Below are 15,464 nucleotides of genomic sequence, written 5' to 3' on the forward strand. Positions count from 1 at the left end.
AAAGCCTTGATGATGCCAGTTTACAGATTTCTGACCCAAGAGAACTGGTCCACACAGACCAACCTATAGACTTTTCCAATCTCGAGTTCTGGAAAGTTCTTGGAAAAGGAAACTATGGAAAAGTAAGTGTCCATTTATATTGTCCGTGTTCCCAATGTATCCTGCACCAGATACACAGGAGAGATGTACATATTCATTACAGGATGCTCATATGTAATGATAATTGGGATTAACTAGTGAACTACTACACAGTAATAGATGAGAGTTTGGTCTGATCTGTTGTGATTTTTCTCCAGGTCGTCTTGGCATCAGATCCAGTCAGTGAAGGGCTGCTGGCCATCAAAATCATGGACAAAAGTTCTTGTGAGGACTTAATCTCTACAGAGCTAGAAGTCCTGAGAATGGCTGCCGGGTGCCCCTACCTGATGACTATGCGGGCGTTTAGGGAAACACCTACGGAGTATGAAATAGCCATGGACTATATGGCTGGAGGAGACCTGTTTGGCCACATGAAAGATTCAATGATGTTTAACACAAAGACAATAAGGTAAATGTCCGGTACTGAATGTGAATAATCCGCTGCCGGCACATTGTAGTCTTAGATCAATGGACAACGACAACAAGAGAAACTAATGATGTGAAAAGGACACGTGTGTGATCTCCTCATGTTCTCTGTATGATTGTGCATGTAACCACTGATCCATCCTTTCTACTCCACAGACTCTTTGCGGCAGAGATGGTGTGCGGACTCCAGTTCCTGCATGAACGCGGCGTCATACATAGGTAATCATTTCACCTTCATAAATCTGTCACCTGTGACTCTCTGTTGTCTCCTTACATATCTATTGTAGAAAGTTCTTTCCATGAATTGTCCTCACAATCAGTGTCTGCTCCTTCTCCCTGCAGTGACCTGAAGCCAGAGAATATCCTCCTCCAAGACACCGGACACATCAAAATCTCAGACTTTGGCTTAGCAGCCATGTATGTATTTGAGGGTGACATAGTGGAATATACTGCTGGCACTAAGGGTTACATAGCGCCCGAGGTAAGGAACATCTCTGTGTGATTGATGTCGATAGTAGGATTGAGGGATAATCTGATCCCAATGTATTCTGCTCATATCTAATCACAGACCGGTCCTCATAGTCTCTGTGTGTAAATCCCCTTCCCGGTATATTCAGATTCTCTCCAATCTCATGTTCCCATAGGTAATGGACGGTGAAGGATACAACCATCTGGCAGACTCCTTTTCCTTTGGCGTAATCTTATATATGATGACTGTAGGTGACTGGCCATTCTATACCAGAGGCACAATGGACGAATACCACCAGTCTCTGTATGACGACATCCCTTCTTTTCCACCTGGGATCTGCTGTCATGCCATGGATATCATAAAACGGGTGAGTAAGATCAGATGGACAATGATAATGGGGGATTACAAGAAGATATAGAAGATAAGATATGGACAGTCCATAGACATTGTGTAATAATTTATCAGTAATAATACATAATATAATGACTAATGCTTTGTTTTCATTTTCTAGCTCCTCTGCAAAGCTCCATCTGCCCGATCTGCCATTACATCATCCATCAGATCGCATCCGTTTTTCTATTCTATAGACTGGAGCGATGTGGAGTCCGGCAGAGCCGACCCACCATTCCCATATTACTATGTAAGTACAGCACATACAGACATCCAAAGTGTTATCACTACCCAGTAACACACTTACCCACTATACACCTTATCGCTATATCCCCCTAGTACTGTATATACTGTATGTGAGGGGCTGATTCTCAGACGTGTATATTTCTCTTCTTACAGCAGGAGTATTAGGCTGATAAAAATCAGCCCCATTCCAGTAACATCCAGGAATGAAGATTTACATTAATCGGATGAGACACTTACACTGGACTTTCTTATTTACCGGACTGTGACAAACCTACCAAGCTTCCACCACATAACATCCAAGTAGATTTGAGCACCAAACATCCAGGGATTTATTCCGATCGCCATATTTGGGGTCAGGAAGGAATTTTTTTCCCTTGATATGAGGATGATGCAACAACGAGTCCTCAGGGTTATTTTTCGCCTTCCTCTGGATCAACATAGCAAGTAATTAAAGGCTGAAATTGAAGGACTTCTTTCAGCCATACTTGTTATGTCACCATCTGGACGACTCATCTACAATGTGGTGGTAAGGAGACGACTACAAGATATGGACATAAAGAAGGAAGCGGCTGCTCCTTCTCCTACTTGGCCATGTACAGACAAAGAAAGCGGCTGCTCCTTCCTCTACCAGGCCATGGTCAGACAGAAGGAAGCGGCTGCTCCTTCACCTTCCTGACCATGGTCAGACAGAAGGCCATTTGGCTGATCGCGATGCTGTAGGAATCCAGGAAAACTCCAACTACACAGATCACAAGTCACACATTCCTGCTCTTCTCCTCTCTCATGTGTGATCCAGACCTGGATGTCCAAAAGCGGTAGAAGTGGCCGAGGCCTGAGGAGCGGAATCATCATCATCTGCTCCTTTCCACAGAAAGTGACTATATCTACACACTTTCTTTTTATATATTTGCATAAGATTAACAACTTTTATGCATAAAAATAAATATATAAAACATCTATGTTGTTTTTGGTTATATTACAGACATGCTTTTTGGTATTTTTATTAATATCATGATAAGGTATTTTGCTGCCTTAGGCAGATGACGCAAATGGCTTCCCCCCCAAGAAAAGGAATAGGTGAGAAACTATGGTAACTGGACCTCTAACTTCCTCGTCTGATCCATCAGGTAACAAGCTCTGATGACCACTTCCTTTACAATGTCAGACCCAAGAATAGTCATGGAAACTAATATAGCTTAATTATAATGGGGGCCGTTTGGTTTTAATTAATGAGATACAATAGATGCAGCTTGTAACAAAACCGATGGTTGTTCTACTGCCGTATTCCTGTGTGGCGCCATCCTCTAACAGGGGGCAGACTGTCCATACCCTGCGTATTGCGGGAATTACCGCCAGAACATCGACCTGATTACAGCTCCTCTGCTCCTGTCCTGGGGGCAGCGTTCACATTGTCTTAAAGACACAAATGCATTTCAATGCAGAGAGGGAATGAGAACCAGGGCGCAGGTGTGGCACCCCAGGGGTCTGGTTTCCACAGTAATGTAATGTTATGTCTGAGAGCAGGTGGGAGGTCCTTTGGTCAGGGATCCTGTGCATGCCACACCTCCTGCCCAGTCTTGGGAGGGGAAGAACTTCCCCTGTATAAACCCGGGGCTGAGGCAGGGTTAGTCAGTCAAGGAGAGTAGAGACAAGAAACAGTCACAGGAAGAAACAGCAGAAGCTCAGTGGGAGCAATACTACTACAAGTCAGGGGCTGGCAGCTGCAGAGCTCGCCCTGACTGAGAAGCTTTCTTACCGGACCCGGCGTCCGAGGCTGTGGGGACTAACTCTTACCCAGCAGCAGAAGCCGACCGGCAGGGGATTTCAGGTCCTCAGGCCCAGAAACCCGAAGGCACGGTCACACGCGTGGGACCAGCACCGCCATCGTGGAGCGGAAGCCATTAGAAGGCCCCGAGTCACCGGCCATACGGGTGAGCACCACACGGTACACTCAGGGACGTGGGCTACTTATATCCGCTTCCAGCAAGGTAGCCAGAAGAGTACAGTCAGTTTGGGAGGCCTACAACTCCGCCTGGCCAGGGGAGATCCCATCTGCTCAAGGACTGACCAGGCCCCGTTCGCTAGCAAGTACTCCGGGAGGGGTCTATCGTTGTTACCAGTAAAGACCCTGAATTACACCGCACCGTCTCTGAGTGGTTCCTGCTACCCTCATCTTCCACGTCGGCTGCCCTGAGGCCATACCCCTCCCGTTGGGGGTTATACTATCACGCTGCACCATCCTTCCACCGGCCTCAGCGGTCTACCCTGCAGCGGCAGCTCCATAGCTGCAAATCAACGGGTGGCGTAGTCGACACTCAAATAACATCTATCAAGACTGCCACACACTGAGTTGACTCCCTGGGCACGGACCGGGTCCCCGCCACTCGGAGACTACAACCCTCATCTGATCCGGTTCCGGGTAAGCCCCCGTGCGCGAGACGCTGCGCGACACAGCAGGCCCAGGGGCGCGTCAACTTTGGCGTAGTCGGCAGGATTTCGTGCCCGCAACCACCGGGTACTGCGTGCCTGAAAAAGAGACTTTTCAAACTTACCTGTGGTGAAGATTCCCGCCATCCGGCGCCATCTTCAGCCTTCTTCCCGCCATCGGTGAAGTTTCCCGCCATCCGGCGCCATCTTCTGCCTTCTTCCCGCCATCCGTGGAGTTTTCCCGCCATTGGACGCCATCTTGAGGACGCCGCGCGGGAAGAAGAGGGGCGTGGACTCCGAAAGCGCGCGAGAACTGAAGCCCCGCCTCACGTCCGGACGTTGCGTAAGGTCCTGGAAGGAGCCCAGCAGACGCCGACGTCACAGGAGCGCGACGGAAGGTCCTCAACCATCCACTGCGGAGCCGCGGCCTACGGAAGAGGATCATCGCAAGGTAGGCCACGGTCCACTAGGGGGGAGGAAGATGTCGGATACGGAGGAGAGCTTCACTGCCTCAACCCCCGCCAGCGCTACCGCTGCTGCAGTTATGGCCTTCACCATGCCCTATATCCCGGGAGCAGCTTGGCTACCCCAGTACTCAGGGGAGTCACATACCCTGCATGACTTTAGAGAAAAGCTGGATAGCCTCTTCCAGGTGTACCCCCTCACAGAAGAGCAAAAAGTGAGCATCCTGGTGGCCCAACTAACCGGGGCAGCCAAAAGGGAAGTAAAATCCTGGCCACCTGGGAGGAAGACTGTCGCAGGGATACTAACCCGGCTGAAGGACACCTTTGATACCCGCACCTCAGCCGAGATTAAGCTTAGATTCTACGGGTGCAAGCAGCGAGCGCATGAGAGTATAAGGGACTATGCACTAAACCTACAAGAGGCCCTGAGGGCCATTAAGCAGACCGACCCTGATGGAGTGGGAAACGAGGACAGGCTGTTGACCGAACAGTTTATAGAGGGACTATATTGTAATACCCACCGAACCCAGTTGCGGGCAATGGCCTTACAGGATCCCCATCTGGGCTTTGCACAGTTCAAGGAAAGAGCCATCCGGGTGCTCCGAGAACCGGCACCGGGTGGCGTTGTGACCCACAGACGCCCTGCTATCACTTACCACCAGGAGGCGGCGCCTTTGTCGGCAGGGCCTGTGGGAGCTGATGCGCAGGCTTTGGACAATGACCCGGCTCCAGACCTACACCATCAGGTCCAAGAGCTAGCTAAGAGCGTTGCTGCGCTAACCCGAACTGTGCAGTCTTTACAGGCTTCCACCCCAGGGAAGATCCAGCTGGCATCCGGACCGGAGGACATCCCGTGGCGTCGACCAAGGAGGACCCCACCGGCCAGAGGAAGACCCAGTGACCGATACAGCGAGGACGGACGACCCATCTGCCGCCGCTGCAATCAACCCGGACATATGGCAAGGTACTGTTCTTTAAACGGGCACAACCTGGGGTAGAGGGCCAACCCCCAGGAAAAAGATCACCAGGCCCATCGAACTGGCGCGACAGATATGTGGGAGGACGTCCAGTCTTGCCTGTGGTACTGGATGGCATTGCCATGAGTGCCCTACTGGACACCGGGTCACAGGTCACCACCATCCCGTACGTGCTCTTTAAGCAGTACTGGAATGACTCGGATATTACCCGCTACCCTGACGACGACTTGAGTATCATCGCCAGCAATGGCCAGCCCGTGCCACAGATCGGATTTAAAGAGGTGACCATCAAAATCGGTAGAGTCGAACTGGCAGCACAGGGACTGATCATTGTAGATATTGACAAACATGAGAGTCACCCAAAAATAACTCTAGGAACTAATGTAATTGAAAATTGTCTTGCAGAGGTGATTTTCCTTTTACAGCAGGTTGCCAAGAACGCCAGCTCCGGCGAGCAGCGGGTGCTCCAGAAAGAGATCCGGGCACTGATGCGACGGCAACAGGTGGAACTCTCCGGCGGTGAGATTGGTAGCGTAAGAATGTGTGACCCTTTTCCTATTGCCATGCCCCCAAAAAGTGAAATGATGATTTGGTGCCGGGCAGCTATTGGTCTGAGAGGTAGGGATTACCAGGCAATGGTAGAACCAGTTTACTCGGACAGTAGGCCCACCATTTTGACAGCACGGGGGGTGGTTGATGTACGCCATGGGAGGGTGCCCGTTCGCATAATAAATATCGGGGAGAGGGAAGTGTACCTGCCCCGGTATGCCACGCTAGCCAAATTATATACCATTAACCAAAATTCTATACAGTCTGTGGAACCCTTGCCTCCATCTCACCCGGAGGAAGGTAACGGCTCTAAGAAAAGCATGGAGGACTGGTGTCAGCAACTACATCTGGGTACTGACTCCACTCCCGCACACCAGAAACAAGGAGTCTATCGGGTGGTTCAAGAGTACGAGAGAGTGTTCAGTAAACACCCGTTAGACTTCGGGCGAGTCAAGGGGGTAGAACACCACATCCCCACGGGAGACCATCCTCCTATAAAAGAGAGGTATCGACCCGTACCCCCTGCCCACTACCAACACGCCAAGGGGATGCTTAGAGACATGAAGGAGGCTGGGGTGATTAGGGATAGCTGTAGCCCCTGGGCAGCTCCACTAGTCTTAGTCAGAAAAAAAAGACAACACCATGAGGATGTGTGTAGATTACCGGAAAATCAACCGTATCACACACAAGGATGCGTACCCCTTACCAAGGATAGAGGAGTCATTGGCTGCTTTAAGATCTGCTAACTTCTTCTCTACCTTGGATCTCACTAGCGGGTACTGGCAGGTTCCTGTAGCAGAGGCGGACCGGGAGAAGACCGCATTCACCACCCCGATGGGACTTAGCGAGTTCACCTGCATGCCGTTCGGACTCTGCAACGCACCAGAAACCTTCCAACGACTAATGGAGTGTTGTCTGGGCCACAGAAACTTCGAGACGGTCCTGTTGTACCTGGACGATGTCATCGTATATTCCAAGACGTATGAGGACCACCTGAAACACCTGGCGGAAGTGTTCGAAGCTCTGGCGAGTTACGGCCTAAAGGTGAAACCCTCCAAGTGTCACCTCCTGAAACCAAAGGTGCAGTACCTGGGACACGTGGTGAGCGCTGACGGAGTGGCTCCCGACCCTGATAAGATCACCGCAATTAAGGAATGGCCAAGCCCCTCCAGCGTAAAAGAAGTGCGGCAGTTCCTCGGGTTGGTAGGCTACTACCGAAGGTTTATTCCCGGTTTCACCAAAAAGGCAGCACCTATGCAGGACCTCCTGATAGGCCAGTCCCGGAAGGCCAAGAACCAGAAGCCGCCCTTCAAATGGGAGGAGCTGGAAGAAGAGTCCTTCCGCCAGCTGAAGATGGCCCTCACGGGGGACGAAATCCTGGCGTACCCGGATTATAGCCAGCCCTTTATCCTCTACACCGACGCCAGTAACATCGGGCTAGGAGCCGTACTGTCCCAGATCCAGCAGGGGAAGGAACGAGTAATCGCCTACGCCAGCCGAAAACTGCGACCCACCGAAAGGAACCCCGAGAATTACAGCTCATTTAAGCTGGAGTTCCTGGCCGTAGTATGGGCAGTCACCGAGCGCTTTAAGCATTACCTCGCTTCTTCCCGGTTCACCGTGTACACGGATAACAACCCGTTGACACACCTGGACACGGCAAGACTCGGTGCCCTGGAGCAGAGGTGGATGGCCCGTCTGTCCAACTACGAGTTCACAATCAAATACCGGGCAGGATGCTCCAATACCAACGCGGACGCCCTGTCCAGGATGCCCAACCTGCCGGACGGAGGAGAAGATCCGGAGGGACTGGAAGAAGTTGAACTCCCTGCGTTCCACCGTCATGGGACTATCCAGTATTCCCACCGGGTAAGGAGTGAGCAGGCTGCTACGTTGAACCCCTTACCCCACTACAACTGGGCGGAAACACAAGACAGCGACCCTGCCGTCCGACTGGTGAAGGAGATGCTGACTCGGCCGGAGGCTCGCCTTGAACCAGACGCTCCGGAGGAAGCCAAACAACTATGGGCAGAGAAGAGTCGACTGTTCCTTTACAAAGGGAAGTTGTGCCGCCGAATGGTTAACTCCCGGACGCATGAATTACTCTGGCAAGTAGTGGTGCCACGAAGAGACGCAGCCATGGTGATGGAGGCATACCACGACGGAGCTGGACACTTCGGGTGGAAGAAGCTGGAGTTCCTGCTGCGCGAGCGGTTCCACTGGGTAGGCATGAGGGGAACCATCGAGAAGTGGTGCAGAGACTGTGGCCCGTGCAACCTGAGAAGGAAGGACCGTGCCAGCCAGAAGACTCCCCTGCAGTCCATCGTCACCCGGCAACCGTTGGAACTGGTAGCCTTGGATCATGTAAAACTGACCCCAAGCAGAAGTGGCTACGTCTACGCGTTAACCATCGTGGATCATTACTCCCGGTTCTTGGTTGTCGTCCCCGTCAAGGACTTAACGGCTCAAACAGCAGCTAGAGCCTTCCAGCAGCACTTCTGCCGTCCACACGGGTACCCGGACCAAGTGCTGACGGACCAGGGACCTGCCTTTGAAGCGGAGGTCTTCCAGGAATTCTGCAATCTGTATGGCTGCCGGAAGATAAGGACGACACCCTACCATCCGCAAACTAATGGACTTTGTGAGAAAATGAACCAGGTGGTAATGGATCTTCTAAAAACGTTGCCCCTGGAAGAACGCAGTCTGTGGCCTGAGAAGTTGCCCGATCTGGTGGACCTATACAACCACATCCCGGTAGGTTCCACCAACTGTACCCCGGCTTACCTAATGAGGGCAAGACCTGGTAAGTTACCTGTTGACCTGGAAATGGGAGTCCTGACACCCGAGGACACTTCACCAGAAACAGACTGGGACACAGAGAGGCAGCAGCAGTACCGGAGAGTACAGGAGAGCGTGGAGCGAAGTCTCTGTCAGGCTAGGGAAAGACAAGAGAAAACTTACAACCAGTATGCTCCCGCTGTTCCCCTGGTACCCGAAGAGCAGGTCTTGAAGAGGAAGAGACGGCTCCACAAGTTGGACGACCAGTGGGAGAAGGACCCGTACACCGTACTGCCCTCAAGCCACGAAAACCCGAAGGTTTGTACCATCAGTAAAGACGGAGGGGAAACCACAGCCATTGTATCCCTGGACCACCTGAAGAAGTGTCCCGAACAACTGAGGAACCCTGAGGAGGAACAAGAAGACCATCGACCCGTAGAGGAAAGGGAAGATATGGTTAGTACTGTGCTCGGGGACTTCCCTCGGTCTTGGACTCAAGTCAATGGTGCAGTTGTGGTACCCGTACTCACCTTCCTCCAGCCAGCATCCCAAGCACCTACGGAGCAACAGGTAGAGCTGGAAGAACAGCCGGTCCAGGAGGCAGAAGACCCCACACCCGCAACCCAGGAGGATCAACCCTCTGCTTGCAGTGAGCCTGCCATATCCCTAGTGAGCCAAAGAGCCGGTAGACAGCTGCCCAGTTTGCCCTTGACAGCTCCTACACCCTGTAGTTCAGGGCTAGGCAGTCAGCTCCGTAGGTCCACTAGGGCCACTAGAGGCCAGTTACCCGCACGCTGGAGGATTTAAAGTGTATAAATTGTTTTATTTATGTTTACCTGTGTATTGTTGCTTGTGTATAATTTTGTGTTTCTAGTTATTTTTAGGAATCCTTGGTGGATCTACCGGGAATCCTTGTACAATTAATTGGAGCGTAACCCAGGATGGACTAGAGACTGTTAAGGACTCGGGGTAGGACAGACCCCTACCTGGTTACGTCTCCCTGTTTTGGTGAAATGGACACCTTTGTTTCTTCAAAGACTGCACCCGGTTACGGACATGCCGTGACCACCTTTATGTGTTTCTTTATTGTATTGTTATTGTTGTATCTTGTTATGTTTTTCTAAAATATGTTTAGTCCCGGAGTACTAAATTTCACTAGGGGGGAATGTGGCACCCCAGGGGTCTGGTTTCCACAGTAATGTAATGTTATGTCTGAGAGCAGGTGGGAGGTCCTTTGGTCAGGGATCCTGTGCATGCCACACCTCCTGCCCAGTCTTGGGAGGGGAAGAACTTCCCCTGTATAAACCCGGGGCTGAGGCAGGGTTAGTCAGTCAAGGAGAGTAGAGACAAGAAACAGTCACAGGAAGAAACAGCAGAAGCTCAGTGGGAGCAATACTACTACAAGTCAGGGGCTGGCAGCTGCAGAGCTCGCCCTGACTGAGAAGCTTTCTTACCGGACCCGGCGTCCGAGGCTGTGGGGACTAACTCTTACCCAGCAGCAGAAGCCGACCGGCAGGGGATTTCAGGTCCTCAGGCCCAGAAACCCGAAGGCACGGTCACACGCGTGGGACCAGCACCGCCATCGTGGAGCGGAAGCCATTAGAAGGCCCCGAGTCACCGGCCATACGGGTGAGCACCACACAGTACACTCAGGGACGTGGGCTACTTATATCCGCTTCCAGCAAGGTAGCCAGAAGAGTACAGTCAGTTTGGGAGGCCTACAACTCCGCCTGGCCAGGGGAGATCCCATCTGCTCAAGGACTGACCAGGCCCCGTTCGCTAGCAAGTACTCCGGGAGGGTCTATCGTTGTTACCAGTAAAGACCCTGAATTACACCGCACCGTCTCTGAGTGGTTCCTGCTACCCTCATCTTCCACGTCGGCTGCCCTGAGGCCATACCCCTCCCGTTGGGGGTTATACTATCACGCTGCACCATCCTTCCACCGGCCTCAGCGGTCTGCCCTGCAGCGGCAGCTCCATAGCTGCAAATCAACGGGTGGCGTAGTCGACACTCAAATAACATCTATCAAGACTGCCACACACTGAGTTGACTCCCTGGGCACGGACCGGGTCCCCGCCACTCGGAGACTACAACCCTCATCTGATCCGGTTCCGGGTAAGCCCCCGTGCGCGAGACGCTGCGCGACACAGCAGGCCCAGGGGCGCGTCACAGGCGTTGAGCGGTGTTAGTGACCCACTGACTCCTCTCACCTTTGTTCCTGTGTACCGGCTGTCAGCATGCTAAATGTTTGCGGCAGGAGGAAGGTGCCAGTTGACTGCAGGCGTTCAATAATGTCAATTTTTTTTCTTAAACTGCTCCCCCCTCAGAGAGGTAGCGTCCTAGGCGGGTGCCTACCCCTTGTCCCGGGCCTGCACTGGTGGTTCAGTTTGGATCCTCTTGCAGGAATAGTGCCATACACTATTGCAGTCAGTACAATGGAAATCATTGACTTGTCAAATTTAAAGGCTTTTTTGCGAAGAAGAGAAAAATGAAGACTGTTTACTGGGTTTTTTCAACCATAGCTGTGATTAAAGCAATGCTCCTTTGCTCATAGGCTTATGTTGTGTGCGCAGCAGGGGGTAGTATAACTCCCCACGGGAGGAGTATAGCCTCAGGGCAGCATGTGTAGATGGTGAGGGTTGTGGTGCATAGGTGCAGCAGAAATGACTCAAAGTCCATGCAGTGCAGTTCAGGGTCTTTACTGTTGGTGATGAAGGAGACCCTGCTGGGAGTACTGGCTAACATTAGAGGCCTGGTCAGTCTGTGAGCGAACAAGAATCCCCCTGGCCAGGTGGAGGTATAGGCCTTCCCGTCTAACTGCACTCTTCCTGGCTACCTTGCTGTAGTCGTGTAGTAGCCCACGTCCGTGAGTGTACCGTGTGGTGCTCACCCGTATGGCTGGTGACTTGGGGCCTTTGGTTCCTTCCGCTCCTCGATGGCGGTGCCGGTCCCTTGCATGTGACTGAGCCTCCGGGCTTTCTACGGCCAGAGGACCTGAAATCCCCTGCCAGGTGGTTTCTGCTGCTGGATGTGAATATCCTCACAGCCTCAGACTCCGGTGTCCGGTTCTCTGCGTCTTCAGCCAGGACAAGCTCTGCTGCTCCAGTCCCTGGCTCTCAGCTCCTGTCTCCTACAGGGCTGCTTGCTGCTCTATCCCTCTCTCTGGAACTAACTAGCTAACCTCGCCCCAGATCCAGTTTATAAAGGGTAGGTTCCTCCCCTCCCTGGACTGGGGCCGGAGGCGTTGCATGCAAATGTGCTCCTGACCAGGAAAACCCATGCTCGCTCTCAGACATGGTATTTCTACCACTGTGGCAACCAGACCCCCTGGGGTGCCACATTCCCCCCTAGTAAACTTTAGTACTCCGGGACTAAACACTTTTTTTTTTGAAAACACACATAACAGGGTATAAACAATAACACAACAATATATGTACAAGGAGTTCAGTCTTGATAGGTCACTGTTAGAACCTTGCTCTTAGGTTTTTTTTCCTTTACTGGTCACATGACCTTGTTGGCCTATTTAATCCTGCTCCGCCCTTCTGGCTTTGCTGGACTTCATTGTATTACTACTTTCTAGCTAGCCTGTGCTCTGTATCTAACTCTGTTAGTTTGCTTGGTCTACGGACCTCTATGTTCTATATATTTTGTTTGTTCATCTGTCTGCTACTATTTCTGTTAGGAGGTGTCCATTTTCCTCCCAGTCCTTAGTACTTGTAGGGATTCCTTCCCCACATCTATAGGTCTCCGTACAGACTAGCTTAGGACTTTAGCAGGTCTGATCGCAGGATCAGGTTCCCTGTTACATCGTAGGGATTCAGCTGAGTTCTATCATAGGGACAGATCTCCTCTCTTTCCTTAGCTCTGGTAGCAGAACATAACAGTAAGTCCAGCCTGCAAATTCTCTAAGGAAAGATTTTTCTGTTCCATCATGGTGTCGGTTCAGGATTTGGCTCATCGCCTGCAGGGACTCTCTCTGGAGGTGGCCGAGCTCCGTCAGCACGTGAGTAACTGTCCTGGAGCACATTTCTTGGAGCCTAAGGTATGTTTGCCGGATTTATTTTTTGGTGAACACCGAGAATTTTTTTCATTTAAAAATGCTTGCTTATTGTATTTTCGTTTGAGACCCAAGTCCTCTGGGGATGAATCCCAGCGCATAGGGTTCATAATGTCACTTTTGCGCAAAGAGCCTCAGGAGTGGGCCTTTTCTTTGCAACCTAGTGATACATGCTTCAGATCAGTGGATAGTTTTTTTTCTGCTTTGGGGCTATTATATGATGATCCTGACCGTGTCGCATCAGCTGAGACTGAGTTAAGACGTTTGAGACAGGGATCAGGTAATGTGGAAAAATATTGTACTCATTTCCGTCGATGGTCTACTCAAACAGGGTGGAACGATTCTGCTCTGAAAAGTCTATTTCTTGCTGGGCTCAATGAAAGGGTTAAAGACCTGCTAATTGCTTATCCTACACCTGAAGAAAGAAAAAAAAAATGGTCAGTCATGCCCGTATTGCCTGTTTAAATTCCAAGGGTGTATTTTTAGCTGCTTCCACGATTGCTCAGGAAAAATTAGTGGAATTTCGGGTGTTGGTCGATTGTGGGTCTACTCTGAATGTAATTGATGGGGGATTCTTGGAAAGACTCAATTTAAAACCCGAACCTTTATCATCCCCCATTGCTGTGGTTTCTGTGGATGGTTCCCCTTTGAAGAATATTACTCTCAAGGTCTGTGAATTTCCTCTCACTATTAATGGTGTTCACCATGAGAAATTGGATTTGGTAGTGTTGAATAACTTGCCTTCTCCAGTAATATTGGGATTGCCCTGGTTAAAATTTCACAATCCTGTACTGGATTGGTCTACCAGTGAAATTAAATCCTGGAGCCATAAATGTTATGACAAGTGTTGTAACGGGCGTATTGCAGCTTTGGATAGGGGAGAATTGCCTGTTCCTATTCAGGATTTTTGGAGAGTTTTTTCTGAGAAGGAATCGCAGGTTTTGCCTCCCCATAGAGACTATGATTGTTCTATTGAATTTGTCCCTGGAGCGACTCTTCCTAAAAGTCGTTTATTTAACCTTACTATTCCTGAGAGGAAGGCTTTGGAGGAATACATACAGACAAGTTTGGCCGCCGGTCACATTAGGCCCTCTAAGTCTCCTGTGGAGGTTGGATTTTTTTTTGTAAAAAAAAAGGACGGCGGTTTACGTCCTTGTCTGGATTTTCGTGAGATTAACAAAATTACTGTACGCAATCCTTACCCACTGCCATTGATTCCTGATCTGTTTAACCAGTTAATGGGGGCCAAGTGGTTCTCTAAAATTGACCTTAAGGGGGCATACAATCTGTTGCGCATGAAGGAGGGTGACGAATGGAAGACTGCTTTTAACACTCCTGTGGGTCATTTTGAGAATCTGGTTATGCCTTTTGGTCTTACTAATGCTCCTGCATTTTTTCAGAATCTGATTAATGACATCCTTAGACCTTTGATCGGTAAAAATGTGGTTGTGTATTTGGATGACATTTTGATTTATTCGCCGGATCTGGAGTCTCATTGGCGGAGCGTGCGTGAGGTATTACAGTTATTAATGGACAATTCGCTTTTTGCTAAGCTGGAGAAATGTGAGTTCGCTGTACAGAGAATTAGTTTTTTGGGCTACATTATCTCCAGCAAAGGTTTTGAGATGGATCCGGTTAAGGTTCAGGCTGTGCAGGAATGGCCTAGGCCTATTGGTTTGAAATCGATACAGAGGTTTTTGGGTTTCGCCAATTACTACAGAAAATTCATAAAAAATTTTTCTAGTATTGTCAAAACTCTGACTGATCTCACCAGGAAAGGTGCTGATGCGGTTCAGTGGTCTTCTGAGGCCATTGAAGCTTTTGTGTATCTCAAGGAGAGGTTCACCTCTGCTCCCATCCTTATGCAGCCTGATGTTACTAGGCCGTTTTTGGTTGAGGTTGATGCTTCCTCTGTGGGGGTTGGCGCAGTATTGTCTCAGGATAACGGGGATGGATTACATCCCTGTGTCTTTTTTTCAAAAAATTTTTCGGAGACTGAACTGAATTACGATATTGGTAATCGGGAATTATTGGCTATTAAACTCGCATTTGAACACTGGCACCACTTCTTGGAAGGTGCGGAATTTCCCGTTCAGGTTCTTACGGATCATAAAAATCTGATATATCTTGATGCTGCCAAGCGCCTGAATGCCCGTCAGGCTAGGTGGGCACTGTTTTTCTCGCGGTTTAATTTCTCCGTTACTTACATCCCTGGTACTAAGAATGTTAAGGCGGATGCCTTGTCTCGCAGTTTTTCTCCCATAGTCGGTGCTGAGAAAGAGGAGAACATTTTACAAGAAGGTGTTGTGATAGCTGCTTTGGACTCCGTTTTGGAAAATGAGATTCTTAAAGCACAGGAGAATGCCCCTTCTAACACTCCTCATGGGAGGTTGTTTGTGCCTGGGACCTTTAGGAGAGATTTGTTTGTTGAGTGTCACGAATCTCGGTTGGCAGGTCATCCCGGAATCTCTGAGACCAAGAGACTGGTGGGTCGCAGTTTTTGGTGGCCTGGATGGCAGAAGGAAGTCATTAAGTGGGTGCG

This window comes from Phyllobates terribilis, unplaced genomic scaffold (assembly GCF_046119375.1).
Source record: "Phyllobates terribilis strain yellow unplaced genomic scaffold, ASM4611937v1 Scaffold_134__1_contigs__length_4944459, whole genome shotgun sequence".
Lineage (NCBI taxonomy): Eukaryota > Metazoa > Chordata > Amphibia > Anura > Dendrobatidae > Phyllobates > Phyllobates terribilis.